Genomic DNA, 20,383 nt, shown 5'->3' on the forward strand with positions numbered 1-20,383 from the left:
TGATGTTTATCTATGGTAACTAAACATCCAGTGGGTGACTATAGGGTAAGGTTGGAGATGATTATCAGCCTTTTAATCGTCTTCCTCATTTAGGAAGGTAAAAATTATTTTACAAGTTAGGAAAAGGTTTAGAATTATTCACATGCAGGACTTCCCTGGTGGCGCATTGGTTAGGGATCCACCTGCCAATGCAGGGGACTCGAGTTCCAGCCCTGGTCTGGGAAGATCCCACATGCCGCAGAGCAACTAAACCCGTGCGCCACAACTACTGAGCCTGTGCTCTAGAGCCCACGAGCCACAACTACGGAGCCCGCGAGCCACAACTACTAAAGCCTGCGTGCCTAGAGCCCATGCTCCGCAACAAGAGAAGCCACTGCAATGAGAAGCCCATGCACCACAGCAAAGAGTAGCCCCTGCTCGCCACAACTAGAGAAAGCCTGTGGGCAGCAATGAAGACCCAACGCAGCCAAAAAAAACCCCAAAATTATCATGTGCTTAAAAAAAATGACAGCTTCAAAAAAAAAAAATTAGACCCCTTTACTAAATATTACGATAACTTAATGTGGCGTTTTCACTGAATATGACAGCTGTTGTTCAGCACAGCTGGAACATTTACAAGACAGTGTGTAAAATAATTTGCCATGTGGAACTGGAGGACATCATTTTTTTTCTGCTTGAACAGACCATTTATTAGTGAATAATGTTATTTTTAAGACTTAGATAATTTGATCCTTTAGGTCATATCAACCAACACCTTTTTATACAATATTGCAGAATTTTAATGCCATTTTGGAAACAGGATGAATCTACCATATGGAAACCCATGTGGATGAGAGCATGTCTTCTCTTTTCTAATTATGCTTAGAAATATTTATTGTTGCCGTTTGCTTAGAAGTATGTTCATTTGCTACAGGTAAGGAGGTCTTTTGGAAGACATGCTTTGGACGGGTTTTAAGACATTGAAATTCCAAAAGGTTTTCACAGTAAAAGCAGGGGTTTTAATTGTCTTCCAATCTGGCCTCTTCGAGTAAGATGAGCTCTGAGAGACAGTGCCCTCTCTGGCGAGATGTGACCAGTTCACCGTTGACTCGGGTTATATGATTCTCCCTAAACCAGAATGTCAGGTCCGAGAGAGCGGGATCCTTGTCCTTCCTGTTCGTGGATGTCTCCTTAGCGCCTGGGTCAGCTCATGATACATAGTAGGCACGAAATAAGTACTTGTTGAGTGGGTGCATGGAATAAGTGCTTGTTGAATGGGTGCGTGAAATAAGTACTTGTTGAGTGGGTGCATGGAATAAGTACTTGTTGAATGGTTGTATTTCTAGGTGAACACGCAAACCTTGCCATAGGTAAAGAATTTTTTAAAGCTGTACCATAGTATGAAACCTATTCTAAGAAAAGACGTACTTTCCGAAGGAGATAATGTTTGTCTGATTGTCCCGTGCCAGTAATTGACAATATTGCTGGCTGGTTTGTAAGGAGCAAGTTGAGGAGGTTTCTGAGAATTAGTCACTAAGCATTAAGTAATTATCCAATAAGTAAGAAGAATATCTAGTTTCCAGGTGATCTCCACTGCCACGTGTCTTTCTATATCTCCTCCACGCTCAGTATTTGGGGGCAGCTTATATTGAGTTGTTCTAACTTATTGTTAATACGTGTTAAAACCCCTAATTTTTAAAACATCAGGCCCTGGGCTAGAGCCTGGATTGGGTGTAGCAACAGCAAAACACAATCATGCTGGGTAATGCTGTGAGTCGGAAAGCATTTCACACACAAAAAAGGGAACCTTCTCAATTGTTCTGTAGAAGACTTTTAGGCCAGCATCCCTTTGGCTTCATATGGTTGAGCAGTCCAGGAGGCCACTGACCCAAGGCCTTAAAATTAGATCAGTTTTTTTGTCAAAGCAAGGAATAGGGCACATCCAATTTTATTCTCTCTCTCTCTCTTTTTTTTTTCTGGCCTCTCCTTGTGGCTTGCGAGATCTTAGCTCCCCAACCAGGGGTTGAACCTGGCCTCTGGCAGTGAAAGCGCCAAGTCCTAACCGCTGGACCTCCAGAGAATTCCCAGGACACATCCTATTTTAATAGATCCGAATAATTTGACGATAAATCCTTTTTGGTATTACTCAATACCAAACAAATGGAAAAGGAGCACCATTTACATAAAACTGTACCCTAGCTGGTCAGGGGTAAGTCTTTCTGAGCAGAGCTGTGAGGCCCAAGTAACCACAACAACTAAAGGCCTTTAAGTATTATAAAATCCATGAACTTCATTCCTTTGGAGAAGTTTATGAAAATCTCATGACACAGTCTTTTGCGATCTCACAAGGTATGAATTTTAATCTCACACTCAGTAGTGAGGGGGCCAAGATGACCACCAACCTCCACTGGATTGTCTAGTAAGCAGTTAAAGCCCATGTGTGGAAAGCAGAGGCCCTGAAAAATGGGAAAAGTTCTGCTCTGATGAATTTATTTAGAATTATGCCATTTAAAAAATCTAGACATCAGCAACTTTAATTTTGGCATACATAAAATCTTACTTTTAGGTACGTATTAGGGAGTTGATCTCCAGAGTCTTAATCCAGCAAAGCCAGAGGTCCTTTCATAAACTCAAAGCATAGTTGTAAGTTCCATACAGTCCTACAGACTGCAAATGAATATATATATTTTTTTAAAATAAATTTATTTATTTATTTATTTTTGGCTGTGTTGGGTCCTTGTTGCTGCGCGGGCTTTCTCTAGTTGCGGTGAGCGGGGGCTACTCTTCGTTGTGGTGCGCGGGCTTCTCATTGCGGTGGCTTCTCTTGTTGCGGAGCACGGGCTCTAGGCGCGTGGGCTCAGTAGTTGTGGCTTGCGGGCTCTAGAGCGCAGGCTCAGTAGTCTTGGCTCCTGGGCTTAGTTGCTCCGCGGCATGTGGGATCTTCCCGGGCCAGGGCTCGAACCCGTGTCCCCTGAATTGGCAGGCGGATTCTTAACCACTGCGCCACCAGGGAAGCCCGCAAATGAATATTTTGATAGGAATTTTTGCTACAACACAAACGTGAGCCATATATTGTATTCACTAGTATGGTTGGATGGAGATCTCCTCAACTTTAAAGCTTCTCATCTAATATATAATTGCATGTAAAATTTAAACAGCAAAACAAAATAACAACAACAACAACAACAACAAAAATAACCCCAGAACACCGGAAGAGAAACTGGGCATATTGCCTTAAGAAAATGTGCATTTATGCTATTTGATTTGGACATTTCTTTCTCCTGTTTCCTTTGCACACCAGGTGCAGGCTGAGTCATTTCCTTTGTCTTGCAGCTAGAAGTACTGAAATTGTCCCTACCCAGCTAGGTCTATGACGTTCACATTGAAGTTTGCAGTTTTGGTGCTTATGAAAGCCAGCCAGTTTTGCTCTGTCTCAAGGGGAACCAGGGCAAGGGATGCTGCGTGATTTATGCAAACCCTTCACCATGACTGTGAAAACAGTCAAAGTCTGTATAAATCAGGGGTGATGAGTGAGCCTTTATTATTTGTGTAGGGTTAAAAGTAAAATCCCTACTTCCAGTAGAAGGTACATTTCTGTCAAGGGAAGCACAGGAGGTGGAATCTAGATTCAGTGCTCTTACTTCTGTAACTTTGCATCTCTTCCAAACTACCTCACTGGTGCAGATTGCCAAATTTGTGATAAATCTGAAAACATGTTTGTGGTGCATTATCTTTGTCTTCTTTTCCTCTGAAACAGGAGAAAATGTTGATGGGATCTGTCGGTTGGTTGGTTTTTTCCAATAGCCCAAGTTTGCTAGTTCTCATATATATATGTATTTTTTCTAAGCTAGGTGATAAAATGTCTATTTGTGGGGCTGGGAAAGTTCCTTCTAGTAGAATTTGTATATGTTTTTAAAGGAGAAAAACAAGGCAGTGTCGAAATAACCAAGTAGTTGCTCCTGTTTCTCTAGGATGGTAAACACAGAAGCAGTTCTTTATATTTAAAACAAAGGGATTTCTCTAATGCCTTGTATTGGGTTGACCAAAAAGTTTGTTCCAGATTTCAGTGTCACGAAACCCCGAACGAACTTTTTGGCCAACCCAATATTTTAGTTATTTTAATTAATCCTTCCCAAACACCATCAGCTTAGTGCCTTAATATCTTATATGAGAAGAAGAAATTTTATCTCAATCCATAGATAACCCATGGGGTGATGAGTTCCTCAGTGGCAGAATCTGTGCCTTGCGTATGTTTCGATCCTGGCCCAAAGAGAGCAGACTTCTGCCATCTCTCTGGGAATGCTTGAGGCATTGACCTGGAAGTTTGATGGATGGTGCCGTGGAAGCCCAGTTTTAGAGCTAGAAGGGACTTTATAGTCTGTCAGTTATTCCTTCTGCAGATGAAGCAGTTGAACCCCAGTGAGGTTTAATACGCATTGGAACTGAGCCCATGTTCTAGATTGAACAGGAGGTACTGCTATTCTGTGACTGTTGATTAATAAACCCAGGAATCCTCCTATAAAGCAAAAGCATCAAAGAAGTAGAGTACGATTAAAAATACACTTAAGGCAAGGAATTTAACAACTCTGCAGCAAGCTCTGTCTTACTGGTATTAAGAACATTTTTCTTTCTTGAGATCAGTACACCGCATTGTTGACTTTTCCTTTTTGCAAGAGCTATTTTGGTGATGTGTCCTGGGCAAAGCCCAAGTTTCCAACAGCAGGCTTAGCCACTGGAGCCTTACGTATTGGAGCAGCAGGATGGGGCAAGCTGCCTCAGGCCCAGGATGGGTGACAGAGCCTGCAAACATCTTCCCTCTCAGCTGTGTTGTGATCGTTAATGCAGCCAAAGCAACCCCACTACTCAGACAGAGGTGCAAGCAGAGCTTCTATCACCTCACAGTCATCTCCAAGCCCCAGTCCATTTTGGCTTCAGCCTCTTCCAGCTGGCTTGTCACAACTGCTTTTTTTTTTTTTTTTTTTTTTTAAATAGCTCTTAGATTCTGGTTAAGAATTATCTTAGGCTCTCTTGAGAATAAAGATAAATCCAACCTTCCTTGTATTCCCAAAGGAATTGGGAATTGGCGTGATTCTCTCCTATTCCATTTCCAAACCAACTTGGAGCTTAAGGTCTTGCTGGTTGGATTTCAATCCCTCTTTTATGAAGATGCAGTCATGTTGCGACAACCAGAGAAAGTAACTATCCCATTCTTTTCTGCTCCCCAGGCTTCTATGTTCAAATCATCCTTTAGCCTCTGGCCTTCCACTAATTGGCTGTGTGACCTGGGCTCAGTGGCTTCCTATGTAAATAGAGTTAGGAGTGAATGATCTCCGAGGTTCCTTCTGGCTCTATCTCTGTGGTCTCTCCCTGGCCTTTTTTCTGTCATTGTGATGACATCTAGTTGGAGACGCAGATTTATGGGATGACTTTTCCTTTTCCTGTACCGTCCTCATTTGATTGTGTTCCTACAAGACATGCAGTGAGTTCAAACGATTGTCTCACTTTCTTGTTATTTATAAAACACAGATTGCTACTGAAATTTCTTCACAGTGACCTTTCATCATGGTGTTTTTAAGAAATAATTTAAATCTCTAGGTAAAAATCAGAGAAATTTATCTCTGAGGCTTCCTCCTTTATATCATTCAAAACTAGGGCATAACAGTTTATTACTTGTTAAACTCTTTATAGGAGATGGTGAATTTTTATATTTTCTTTATTGGGTGTGTGGCTGTGTGCTTTTTAAAAGCTCTCGGTTTGTAAAGTTTTGACCAATAAATGTGTTTTCTGCCCAAGTTATAATTGTGTGGGTGTGGTGTTTCACTTGGATGGAATGCTTTTCCTTTTCTGACACCTTGACAAGGCTGAATTAACTTGGACCTGGGGATGAATACAAGCAAGGGAATTGCAGTGAAAAGGTGAGCATTGCAAATTCTCCTACTGAAGAGTCAGTCCTTTAAATTCACTTGATGGGATAAAAGACAAAACAGAAAGCAGGGGCAGGGCTAACGAAAAAGTGCAGGTGTGCAGGGTGAAGCAAGAGTAGAGGACAGTGAGAGGAAACAAGTCAGGAAATTGCTGTGGTCTCATGTGGTTGGAATAAGTGTGAAACCTCTCAGATCCAGAAATATTAAAAAACTGGTCAAAAAATTTACAGGTTCTCAGTCAAGTGAATCACTGCTAGTGGGTACTGGGTTTCTTTTTGGATGATGAAAGTGTTCTAAAATCATATTGTGGTGATGGTTGCACAACTCTGTGAATTTTCTAAAAACCTCTAAACTCTATGCTTTAAATGGGTGAATTTTATGGCATGTGAATCATGTCTCAATAAAGACATTTTATAAACTCAAGTCAATCAGACACTTGCCAAAATAAAGGAAGAAGTTTAAAAATTTTTTTGTTTAATGTGTCAAAAATGAAATGGCCTCCCTTTGATGCCAGCACTTTGAATGATAAAGCTTATACCTTGATTTTTGAGACCTGTTGGTGTTTCTGCTGTTCCTTTTCAAAATAGGTGTTTTCAGTACTCTTTTAAAGTATTTTATTGGATAAAGAACACGCTGTTTTATTATGGTGTAAAATACTTTTTGACTTTCATTTTTCCCAGTATTTTATTAATACTGTAGCTGAAGACTAAGTACATATTATCATGTAAAGATAACAATCAATATTTATTGACCACCTACAATGTGCCAGATTCAGGGCTAAGTACTTTACGTTATGGCATTTAGCTCTTAAAATAGCACTATGGATTGGTACTATTTTTATCCCATAGGAAACTGGGGCTCAGAGCAGCTAAGAGCTCTAGTGGAAGCAACCCTGATGGCGGGTGGTGGAGCTCAGACATGATGCGAGGTCCTCTGGCCAGGGCCAGTGCTTTGGGTGTAGGGCTCAGGAGCCCTGGGGTGTGTGCCGTCTCTTTCAGTAACTGGCTGCGTGACTCTGGGTAAGTGACCTTGTATTCTTTACCTATCAAATGAGAAGGTGGGACATGATTGTGAAGATTCCTTATCGGTCCACCTAGACGCGATTCTATTCTAAAACCTTCTACATTTCCAAACCACTCCCCAAACACAGTGGGCGTGGCAGCCATTCTCAGCGCTGACAACAACTCTGGGGACCCATTGTGAGATGGAAAAATGTTGTGTTTCCATCAGAAGGACAGAGTGAGGAAGTTTCATCAGTGGACTAATATTTGTTGTCAAAGTTTAAAATGTGATATGAAGAATACTTGTTTAATTAAAAGTCTTGATTTTGGGGGGAAACTGTTACTACATAGAGCATTAGTGGGGGAAAGATCATTTTTTCAAACTGTATTTTAGTTTATTATTTTTTTAAATTGAAGTATAGTTGATTTATAGTATGTTAGTTTCAGGTGTACAGCAAAGTGATTCAGTCATATATATATTCTTTTTCAGATTCTTTTCCCTTATAAGTTATTACAAACTACTGAGTATAGTTCCCTGTGCTATACAGTAGGTCCTTGTTGGTTATCTATTTTATATGTAGTAGTATGTGTATGATAATCCCAAACTCCAATTTATCCCTTCCCCCCTTCCAAATTGTATTTTAAAATTCATTTTCTTTTTTTTTTTTTAACATCTTTATTGGAGTATAATTGCTTTACAATGGTGTGTTAGTTTCTGCTTTATAACAAAGTGAATCAGTTATACATATACATATGTTCCCATATCTCTTCCCTCTTGCATCTCCCTCCCTCCCGCCCTCCCTATCCCGCACCTCTAGGTGGTCACAAAGCACAGAGCTGATCTCCCTGTGCTATGCGGCTGCTTCCCACTAGCTATCTATTTTACGTTTGGTAGTGTATATATGTCCATGCCACTCTCTCTCTTTGTCACATCTTACCCTTCCCCCTCCGCATATCCTCAAGTCCATTCTCTAGGAGGTCTGTGTCTTTATTCCCATCTTACCACTAGGTTCTTCATGACCTTTTTTTTTTTTCCTTAGATTCCATATATATGTGTTAGCATACTGTATTTGTTTTTCTCTTTCTGACTTACTTCACTTATCACATGTGTGTATGTATATGTGTGTTCCTAAGTACCTTTAAAATTTTTTCTGCATACAATTGCCACATGTTCCACATTTAAGAAGAAATGTCTCCTGTTTGACGTCTCCTTCCCTGTCTTCTCCAGCTCACCAACATATCTTTAAAAATTCAAGATGGAAAGGAAGTTTGATCTTTAGTTTGACCTGATACTGGCATTTTACATGTGACGCTGAAATAAAGGAATGCTGTGATCTATCTTAGATTGGTTGACTCTATAAAAGCAGGATCACATAATTTGTAATTTCAAATTCTCTTAACTTTAAAATAACATTGAATCCGTGCATATGGAGTGTAAGTCATATTAAATAATTTTAGTGGGATTTGCAGAAGAGCTTATATATTATATACCTATAGATACAGGCATTGATGTATAGCTATATATATATATATTCATTACTGTTATTGAAATAATATCCAGACAAAGGAAATTTTAAATCACTCAGAAGAAAAGTAAATGTGATTCATTTGGGAACTAGCTCTACTTTTAAAGGTGGATTTGATTTATGGTATTTTGAATAATATATAGTTGATTGAACTTAGTGCGGTTATTATTACCAGTAAACATAGGAGATATGGCATAGTCACGCTACAGTGTTTCCAGAAGTTCCAACATAGTGTATTGTTTCAAACCAGGACACAAGCATATTTGCACCTGAAAAGCACTGCAGCTCCAGAGGGAGGGGTGACCTTCCCAACCAGGGAAGACCTTGATAAGACATCCCACCCACACTCCTCCCCTTTTCTATCTTCTTCTGTTATTCAGTTTTTTTTCAAAACATTGGCTTCTACTTTGTCCATAATCCAGGAAAAAGAAAAATAAGAGGAAGTGAAGGGGTAAGTTAAACTGCAAGAAGCAACCAAGAAACTTACTTTTTGCCAGAGGTCAGGTCAAGGACCATGAAAGTAGGGAAGAGTTAATAAGAAAGCAATGGGGCTGCATGAGGAGGAGGAGGTCTCGTGATTCTACATTTTACATTAAAGGACTGTTCACATTCCATTCCATGGTGTGTCCTTGTCCTGGAGGACTTTTATGTCAGTAACAGGTGACAGGAACACATCTGGTGCTGCCTGAGTGAAATGGCATCTCAGAAATGGTGCCCCAGTGAAGGAAGATCTATCTTCTGGTATCTTTCCTGGTAATGTGAAGGAGTGATTCCTACGTTAGCAGTTCACATTTTCTTAGCTCTACCAGACCACTATGATAAGGATCTTTGCTGTTTACCTGATTACTGTTATGAATCCAGTATCTCTTACCTAGACGTCTGGACAGTTGAAAATCTTAGCTGAAAGTACTTTTTTCCCCAATACTGTGCCAGGTTGACAGATGATATTAGCAACTAGCCCAAAGATCAAATAGTCAAGTGAAAACAGAAGAGTAAAATGGTGTTTAAATCTGCCTAGGCAATGTGACCATTAGAACTATGTATTTGCATGGTTAACTGTTGAGAGTTCAATGAAACAAACCATCAGGATAGTTTGGCTAAGGGTAATTTGCTGAGTTTAGATGTTTAGATGACAGAGCTTATGCAAAGCAGTGTGCCTGAGGGGTCATTTGTGGCCAGAGAAGCCCCTTTTCATAAGGATGGTACTGAACTTTTGAATTGCTCTGAAGCTGTTACCACATCATTCTGGCCTGACTTTATTGCAGGTATTATTTTCCTTTCCACATCTTGATAGGCTTAGAAACTGCCCCAGGGCCATTATTTCAAAGGAGAAATTTCTCTTCCATCCTGTCTGTGATTTCTCTTTGCTCAGGGCTCTAGTTTTTGTGAAACAGAGGCATGCAGTAACTTCCGTCTGATCCTCTCTCGGGGGTATATATGTGTTTTCTGCTAATTCACTGAGTTCCATCAGGGTTGTTCCCTGCCAGAATTATTTGGCAAGAATCCGCTGAAGAATTATTTTCAGGTTTGTTTGTAGTTACTAGATTCAATCGGAATTTCCTGCATCTCCTGGCAATTCAAAGATTTTCTTGGAGGGGCCAAGGCCTGAGCTGCAAGGTGTATTTCTACGAGTAAATGCAAGAAGTCTGGGCACAGCGTGAAGGAAGATGCTTGGGGTCCAGTTCTGAACATCTTCCCAGTCAGTTTGACAATTTTCATCCAGCACTGACTCAGTGAAAAGAGCCAAGGCACAAGACATGTGTTCTGCCCTCTACGGTGCCATAATTATAAAGTGTGTTACAGGAGAGAGAGGGAAGCAGCTGTCACAAGATCAGCAGCAGCCCAGAGTTTTGGCCGTGTAGAGAGATGAGTTATGGCTGGGGTATCCGGGAGGAGTCATGGAGGGAACGGAATCAACTTGGGCTTGCAAAGCTGAGGAAGACCTAGGTGAGCACAAAGGAGAATCTCAGGCAGAGGAGTCAGGATAGGGTGGCCAGGTTGTCACAGTTTTCCTAGCACTTTCCTGGTTTTAGCAGTGAAAGCTCCCATCCTAGGAACCCCTCAATCCCAAGCAAAGGGGGATGGTCAGCCACCGTAGGCAGGAAGGCAGAGCGAGTGGCTACCTTGACCTGTAGGAGGGATGGCAGGGAGGCTTTTTTTTTTTAATGCATTAGAGAGCAGCTTTTAAACCAATCTTTGGAAAATGAATAATTCCAGCTTAGCTATATAGCCTATAATACTCTGAAATTTCCCAGCTACTGGGAATTCAATGTGAATGATGGGCTTAAGGCTCTGGAAGGTCACCATACATTTGAGTGAGATTTTGTCATGAGTTCCCCTTAATGCCCTCTTTTGTCCAAGTGGCCTCAAAATTAATGATAGTGAATATGCCCCAAGAGTCCGGGTCCTGTGGAGAGAGTTATTCTGTGACTGTGACCATCTTTTCTGAGCTTCAGTTTCTCTCTCCACAAGGAGAAATTATTTTCTCCTATAATGGATTTCTAAAATATTTTTAATGAATGGGTGCCTAGACCCTGGGACTTTTGAAACTCCAGGTATACTTAGAGGTCTGAAATATTAGAAAATGCCCTAATCATTATATAGCATTTACTCCAAGTTTTTATTTTGTTTTGTTCTGCCTTGTACGTGTCAAATATATAAATCCATTATTTATAAATTTATATTTATTTTAACAATATATTTATTTCATTTAATATAAATATATATATCATTCAAATAAATCTTTTTTTAAGATTTTTTTTTGATGTGGACCACTTTTAACGACTTTATTGAATTTGTTACAATATTGCTTCTGTTTTATGTTTTGTTTTTTTTGGCCACGAGGCATGTGGGATCTCAGCTCCTTGACCAGGGATTGAACCTGCACCTCCTGCATTGGAAGGTGAAGTCTTAACCACTGGATTGCCAGGGAAGTCCCTCAAATAAATGTTATTTATTTACACCTTGCTCCCAGAAGGACAATAGATGGAATAGCTCTTCTAGAGATTTCATGATCTAAATGGTCACTTATGAAACTTAATAAAAAGGAGAATTGAATATAAGAATACCAAATTCCAGCTGAGTATTTACTTACAATAATAAAATTATCTCTCTTTTATAGAAGATTCACTGAGTAGTAGGAACTAGCAGTGATTGATGCTTTTACATCTTTGCCACAGTTAAATGAGCACATTTAATTTTGGAACGCGGCTTCTTAAACGCTTTATATCCTTCCCACCCCGAGTACCTTGGCAAATTTAACTCGGGCTAAAGTTGAACTCCCCTCAGTTGGAGCCTGGGATTACGTGACCAAAATCAAATTCCTAAAGAAATGGAAAGTTTCCCATGGGAAGCATCTGTCTAAGTTATTCTTTCCCCAGTGACCATTGTTTAGACTAGGTTTAGAAAAACTATAGACTGCTTCAAATCAATTCCAACGCCAGAGACTGAAGAAAGCATTAGATCTTTGAACAAAAAAGTAATATATCAGATAAAAATGCAGTCAACCTTGTGCTTGTTTCATCGTGGTCACAAAAATGTCACCACAGCTCCAGACATCACATCTGTGTTTAAGGCAGGAAGAAGTAGAGAGGAGTCAACTCTCTTCTTTTACTTTATTAGGATCTACACTATCTTTTCTACCATCCCTCTTGCAAACTTTCCTTGACATTTTATTGGTCAGAACTGGGTCACATGGTTTTCCCCTCACCTTACAAATATCTCTGGGGAAGTGAGTATTGACTTTCCATTCTCTGTAGCGGGGGTCAGCAAACTTGAAGACTGAGACAATAAATATGTTAGGCTTTGCAAGCCATTTGGTCACAACTACTCACCTCTGCCATGTGATGCAAAAGCAGCCATAGATAATGTGTACGTGAATTAATGTGACTGTGTTCCAATACAACTTTAGTTGTGAACAATGAATTTTGAATTTCATGTAATATTCATGAAGTATTATTCTTCTTTTGATCTTTCTTCCACCATTTAGAAGTGTGGAAATCATCCTTGACTCCTGGGCTATACAAACACAGAACCCCAGTCCTCTGTGTGAGAGAAGGGTGTGAATGGCTTTGGAAGGCCCACCACGTGCTGCAGCAAATAGGCCCTATACCTTGAACACAGATTATTGAAAAGTGCTGACATATTCAGTCTATCAAGCAGACATTAATTTTCCTGAGATCAACAAGAAAACACCTGCTTCCATGTTCCTTGTCATGAACAAAGTGAAGTTTACCAGATTCATTTAACTCAGAAAATCTGTACTGCTGATTTCCTGGATCAGGAAACCTTATATATTTTACATATTTTGTTTTAAGTTGCCCTGTAGTGACTGCAAAACTGGATCAGACTCTACATGAGAAAACTCTAGAACAGTCTAGAACTGTAACCAGAAAATTATTGACACTATAACAAAGGCATTTCCATAATCCCTCAAAGGTCTGTTTGCATCAACTTCATACAAATTCAGAGACAAAATTACCCTAGATACTAGTTAAAACAGGAGAGTGATGTGTTAGATACACTGATCTAATGATTATTCTCTTTGAAAGTATCTCTAAAATGTTACATGTTCATTTTCTATTTTCTTTTGAACTTCATAGTTAATTTTATAATTATGTTGCGTTTGTGTATTTCTATATAAATATTTAAATATATATGTATAATTTTAATATGAAATAATCCTAATATATATATACTATGAATAATATATAGATATATAATATATACATATCTATGTAATCTGATACTTCCTTCTTATAAAAAGAAATGTATTGAGTTATGTAGCTGGGGAGTCTAGGGCTTCGGGCATGATTCCAGATGCTCAAGTGATATCATCAGAACTAGTCTTGCATCATCTCTCCTCTCTTCTCTCCACTGTGTTGACTTCATGCTCAGACTCCCTCAATGGTGGTAAGATGGGCACCTACAGCTGCAGGCATACATCCTACCAGCTTAGCATTCCCAGAGGAAAAAGACCTGCTCTTTTCCCTAGGATTGGGTCTCACTGAACTGACTTGGATCATGCGTTCACCCCTGAACACATCACTATGGTCAAGAGGTTGGAATATCCCGACTGGCCTGGCTTGGGCTGTGTGGTTAAGTGTCCCTCCCTAGAGCTGGGGGTGTTATGGAGCTGACTGGTTTGCCTGAACCACATGGTCAGAGAATTGAGAATAAGTGCGTCCCCAAAGGAAAATCAGAGTGAATGGATTCTGGAAAGACAAGCAACTATCCACTACAATAACATTAGCATTTTACTTTTAACAAACGAATCAGGAAGACATTAAGGAGACTCAAAGAAAATGAAGGAGGAATGGGAAAACCATGGGAATGTAAAGAAAATGTTTTATAGTGAAAGGGGGCAAGGTCAGTGGTTCATAATCTTGGCAATGTATCAGAAAAGTATAGGTAGTTAAAAAAAAAAAAGATTTCTGTGCCTTACCCCAGACTGACTGCATCAGAATCTGAGGGTGAGGTCCAAGATTCTGTATATTTTTAAACACCCCAGGCAATAGATATGCAGCTTATCCGTAGATTTGCTTTGTGAACCAGTCAATGGGATTGCATTAGAGTACAGGATAAATTGCCATAGCAAAGAAATCTCAAACTACAGAGGCCTAAATAAGAAATTAATTTCTTTCTCACAAAATAGTCTGGAGGTGAATGGTCCAGGATGCTGGGTCTATTCATTCAAAGACCCAAGTTACTTCCATTTGTTTGACCACCATCCCCTAGGGAGTTGTCCTTGTCTGCATAGGTGAAGCTGGGTGCTGCCACATCCACATTCTAGCCCAGAGGAAAAACAGCAGAGAAGCACAGAGTTGTATGCTAAGACCAAGGCTCAGACGTACACACCTCACTTCCGCTTTCATTGTATTGGCACAGGCTGCAAGGGACGCTGGAGAGTATAGTCCTTCTCTCATCTAAGATATAAATATATATTTTTTCTTGTCTCTAAACACACACACTCATATATATACATAAATAGCTAAATGGGCATATGCCCAGCTAAGATTTGATACCTAAAAATGAAACGTTTATTACTTTCAGTTAAACATGGTAAATTGAATGCTTGCATTAATCTTTACTCTTTCATGAAACCCTACTGACATGAGAATAAAGAGATAAAAATAGTGAAAAGTCGAAAAGTCAAAGACAACAGGGGGAGGAATAAGAGGAGAAAGTGATGTCAACCCTATTTTGCATAATGGAAAACAGGTGAACAAGTGATAACTGACTGGGCAGAACAGAAAAAACAGAAACTTAATGCCAGAGAGAGTTGAGGGGGAATGTCCAGTGAGAAGCAAGCTGATTCCCATTGCAGATTCTCGGAAAGGCCAAACCATGGAAGGCACCACCTATCAAAATTTGGGTGAGGGGAATTCCCTGGAGGGCCAGTGGTTAGCACTTGGCACTTTCACTGCCGTGGCCCAGGTTCAGTCCCTGGTCGGGGAACTAAGATCCTGCAAGCCACATGGCACAGCCAAAAACCAACCAAACAAACAAAAAAACACAAAAAAAGTTGGCTGTGGAGGGGACCAAAAACAGAGAGCAGTCGAAGTTCTCTTGAAGAAGCAGACTCCCAGGTTCCCTGCCCTATTTCCTGCAGCTTGTCCATCGCCTACCTGAATATAGCACAAGAGCTTTGCTCTTGGAAATTCTAGAGAAACTCTGAGCTCTGGGGTGCCAAGCTCAGTGGAGGGGAATGGGGTGGTGAGGTGCCTTTAAAGCAGATTGAGTGACAATCTTCATATTGAATGGTAATTCCCACAGCCTCCTTCTCACACTAGGTTCCCATGATCCCGGGCAGCCGGTTTTCTATTACCCCCAAAGGGAGACTGGAGAATTCCTCTTTGGGGAAGGCAACCAACCCAAGAAAGAAGACATATAGATTCCAGTCCTTGTGGGTCCCCATCTGCCACAATATACTGCCACAATATAATGATGCCGACCAATGAATAAACTCTATTTACACAGAGCTGCTGGTCAGCTTTTTAGTGGCAGTAATGGACATCCAAGAATCAACCGACATTTCAAGAAAGGCTTCAACAGGAGCAAATATAACAGATGAAGAACATGGGAGAGATGGAGACAGTGGAAGAACACTTACGATAATTTATATCTTTAGAGAGATAAGAGAAAATTTTGCAACAATAAAACAAGAACAGAATGCTATGTAAAAAAGAGGATTAAGAAAAAAGATAGTGACATAACCATACAGGGATGATGGGAGGAGGAGAAAAATAGGTGCGGGAATGTATGTATGAGGAAGTCAAATTCTCCTATTGCGTAGAATAGAGCCAACAGATGGAGTCTAAATTAAAAGTCAAGAAATAGCAATTTAAGAATGTAATTTAGAATATAGATATAAACGCATAAAGAAAGCTAAATGAGTAGAAAATTATTGACTGGAAGTGGGAACTGAGGGTGGTGAAGGTGAGACAAGAGACTGCAGCTTTTTATTACAAGCCAATACTTATTTGATTTACAAAACCGTACATGTAACATTAAAATGTGTTTTAACATTTTTATTAGTTTTAATATTATTCTAAAATATTTTATATATACTTTAAAATAGGAAAAATGTTAATATCTCATTTCTTGAAGACTGCTTCCCAATAAGATGTTGAGCTATAAGTGTACCTGAAGTCTGTGTGAAGTAATTAGTGAGAAGAGCAGCACGATGGACCAGGGGGAAGAAGCAGTTTACAAGGGAGCTCATGGGCTTAAGATATGAAGGCATTTGAAAGAATCCTGAAACTATCAGGAGGAAAAGTGGGAATTCCTGTTTTAAGAAATCTGAGCAAATCATGATGAACCAAGCTGCCAAATATCAACAGGGTTGGCAGATGTTGTAGAAATTACAGATGCTCTGTTACTAAACCTTTTTGTTTGTATATTTTAATAATGGGAAGTCTGTTCAGATAATATTGGGAAATGAAGACTTGCTTTTCCCTTTGAGTTACAACCAGAAGTGCTTTGCATAGCAACAAGCCAGACACTACTAATTGGCCTCTCAAAACCCCCTCTCCCTGACTGGCATCCCAGTAAACAGGTCAGATACTTGCTTTCTCAGTCTTAGTCTCAGCTAAGAGTGCCCATGTGGCCCAGTTCTGGTCAATGACATATAAGGGAGTCTGCTTAGGGACCTCTGGGAAGTTTTGTCCTTCCTGATGAGGAGTTAGGGCATTGGGAAAGAGATTCTGCAGGCTGGCTTTGAACAGGGTGATGATGTCATTTTCCAGCTCTCTGTGGACGTCTTCCAACCACAAGGGCACAACCAAGGGAATTTCCGAAGACACCAGTCCAAAGCCCGGGCATCAACAAATCCCAAACCAATACCAGTAACTGTGTAACTCAAGTCTCCCCAAGCCAAAGTGAATCTGTCTTGCCTGTTTTTTTTTTTTGGGGGGGGGGTGGACCAAAAGCATTTCTATTTTCACCATTGGTCCAAATATGTCATTGTATTACTTTCATAAATAATATTATGATCTTGGCGATTAGGCAGTTTCCCCTGTGGCAACTGAGTGAAGGAAGGCAAAATGATCCACTCACATCAATAGGATCATTCATTACATTTGTCCATTTGTATGAAAGTTCAAAACAGCTTTTCAAGAAGTGGACCTTGGGACACAGATGTTGTAGGTGTGATGAACTAATGATTCCCTCATCCCTGGGGGTTGCTTCAAGGGGACTGGAGTAGCAAGAATCTTTAGGGCTGCTGGAGCCCCTGGGGCAGTGACAGCTCCCTCTGGTTGCCTTGTCCATTTACCCTCAATGCACTGTACAAATATCATCCTTTACTCTGAGTACCATCAAGTAAAATGTGCCAGGAAGCCATGCGTTGGGACTCACTCATGGCCTTTATGTGCATTATCTCTCTTGGTCTTTACAGGAGCCTTCTGAAGTTATTATTAATCTCTTCCAAGTGTAGAAACTGAGTCCCTGGATAAGTTAGATATTTGAGGATTAAAAAATAATCAGACATTCTACCACTAAGAAAAGAATTTTATCCTATAAAATAAGGTTTTTAAAATCCCCATTCTAGGGTTGGGTCATTTTCATCTTTATCTGTTGATTCCCATGACAGACAATCAGCAAGCATTTGCTGAGCACCTGCTATGTCCTTAAAGGCCTCAAAGAAGACTCAGTGACCTGAAGTTCCCTGAAAAGCAAGCCAGAAACAGGCAAAAATGAGAAAAGGGTTCAGCCTATTAGGTTGGTACATGGTGTGATACTGTTTTGTTTTACATGGATAAAGCCTGCTTTAGGGAACTACCTGGCAGTCCAGTGGTTAGGACTCAGTGCTTGCATTGCAGGGGGCCCAGGTTTGATCCCTGGTCGGAGAGCTAAGGTCCTTCAAGCCACATGGCATGGCCAAAAAAAAAAAAAAAAAAAGACTGCTCTAAAGTCTGAAGGACAGTGAAGTACAGGGTGTTGAATGATCAGGAGAAAGCAGTACTCCTCCCCAGGTCCTTCGACATCGGCACCCTGAAGAGAAACAAACTGTTATACAGGAAATACAGTTTACTTCCTGCCTTCAGTCCCGTTTAAAAAATAAAATAAAAATAGATAATAGATAATGGAGGGCTTCCCTAGTGGCGCAGTGGTTAAGAATCCGCCTGCCAATGCAGGGGACACGGGTTCAAGCCCTGGTCCGAGAAGATCCCACATGCCGCGGAACAACTAAGCCCGTGCGCCACAACTGCTGAGCCCATGCTCTAGAGTCCGCAAGCTACAACTACTGAGCCTGCGAGCCACAACTACTGAAGCCCGCGCACCTAGAGCCTGTGCTCCACAGCAAGGGAAGCCACTGCAATAAGAAGTCCGTGCACCGCAGTGAAGAGTAGCCCCTGCTCGCCACAACTAGAGAAAGCCCACGCACAGCAACGAAGACCCAACGCAGCCAAAAATAAATAAATAAATTTATTTAAAAAAAAAAATAATAATGGAGTGCCCCCATCCACAGCCATTTGGGTGGCAGAGTCAGAATTCAGAAGTAGGTCTCCAGACTCCCTCTACAGCTGCGGAGAGAAGAGGCACACTTATTATTCCCAGCTCTCCATCCTCATGTTACTGCTTCCCTCAGAGGCGACTGTACAATAACGAACGTTCACAGCGAGAAAGGGACATGGCAGGAGGCAGCTAGCGGGGCGATGTACTGGAGGATGGTTTGCCAACCGCAGAACTGAAAGCTGAGAGAATGAGGATGGCTCGGCCAGCTCCAATCCCTGTAATCGTGGTCGGTGAGGATGTGATGCGACCAGAGAAGCTGGGACAGAAAACAGTGGCCGCACTGTTCTGCAGGACTGAGGCCGAACGTACTTCCTCACCATTTGTTTCTCTGGCCTCCTGAGCTCCACTAGACGGCATTGTCCTCGCCCCCTGCCAGCTGCCGATGGTGAGAAAACGGGGAAGAGTTTGCGTGGGTGCAGCCTGGGCTCCGTCTAAGTGTGCGTGGCATTTCTTACTTGTTTCTCTAACTTCTGGGGCTGTTTGTCTGAGACTCTCAGCCCCAGGGCTACTGCTGGTCAGATGTTTTATTTCCACTTGTGAACCAAGATGGTGGGGCCCTGATAAGGAATCAAAGAGGTCTGGGGGACCAGAAACCTGGTAGGACCTTCTCTTTATGAGAATGAGGAAAACAAAGCCCCAAAAGGCCAAATGAATTTCCCCAAATCTCAAAACTACTTAGTGACAGAGGCAGGAAATTCTCCCTGCTTGGGAGCCTGCCACATCCTGGGTATGTGACCTTGGTCAAAAAACTCAACTTCTCTGAGCTTCATTTTTCCCACCTGTAGAGATTTTAAAAGAACATTTTCTATAGGGATGGGAGAGGAGCTGAGATTGTTCATATAAAGGGCATACTCCCCTGTCTGAGCACACAGTACATGCGGAGATGTTTGCTTTATATTATCGTTGATTCCTAGCCTGTTTCTCTCCATTCAGTTCTGTAGGTCTTTGCTGTGCTAATAGCTAACTGTAAGAATCACAGTAAAAGCATCCCATTTGTGGAAACTCATGGAGCTATACACCTAAAAAGTGCGAATTTTACTGTATCTAAATTATACATGAACAAACCTGAGGGTTTTTAAAAAGACATCTATTCCATTTCAACTATCAAGTCTCATTAATCACACATAACGCTGTCATTTGAAAAGGTTCTAACACAGTTATGGTGGCCAACTTAAAATATGAAGGCTAAAGTTTAGAAAGAACTGAATTTTTAAAGTACATTTATTCTAAATGTAGTCACAATTGAGGTCAGCTTGGGTGCAGTTATAGATATTTTCCCAGAGTATTGTTTAAATATTCTAAAAGTTTCAGCAGTCAGTTAAGAAAATGTGTCCTGTGGTTAAAGACAGACAGGTTTGTTTGGGTACTTTTAAGGAAATTACTGATTTCCCCTTGTAGTTTCTGTGTTTTTTGTTGCCCAAAGACTTCAGCAATTTCCATGAACTCCAGAAGTTATTTCTCTGAAGCTTTGTAAAGTCAGAATGTATTTTCCTGATTTCCTTTCTCCCAAGCAGACATGACTTTGCTCCTCTGGAACCTCCTGACACATGGTAGCATGTGATGGACTTATCAAGATCTATCTGACATCCTAATTATTTGTGAACATGTCTTATTTTCTCCTCTGGATGTTTAGCTTTTTGAGGTCAGGGGCTACATCTGAACGATGTTCCTGTTCCTAGTGGTGCCTAGCATTGTGCTCAATGAATGAAAAAATCAGTCATTATTGTTAACTAAGAACACAATTAAGAAGCAATGTTTTGTTTCATAGAGAACCTGAATAAATGAAAAGAATCACCAAAAAAAATGCTGTTTCATTATTGTTAACGGGTAGAAGCAGAACAAAGAAGCAATGTATTGTTTCAGAGGGAACTTTAGGTCCTTGATTTAGTAAATAGACAATCTTGCATTAACGTATCAATTATTTTTAAATGAATGT

This window comes from Balaenoptera musculus, chromosome 7, assembly GCF_009873245.2.
Source record: "Balaenoptera musculus isolate JJ_BM4_2016_0621 chromosome 7, mBalMus1.pri.v3, whole genome shotgun sequence".
NCBI lineage: Eukaryota > Metazoa > Chordata > Mammalia > Artiodactyla > Balaenopteridae > Balaenoptera > Balaenoptera musculus.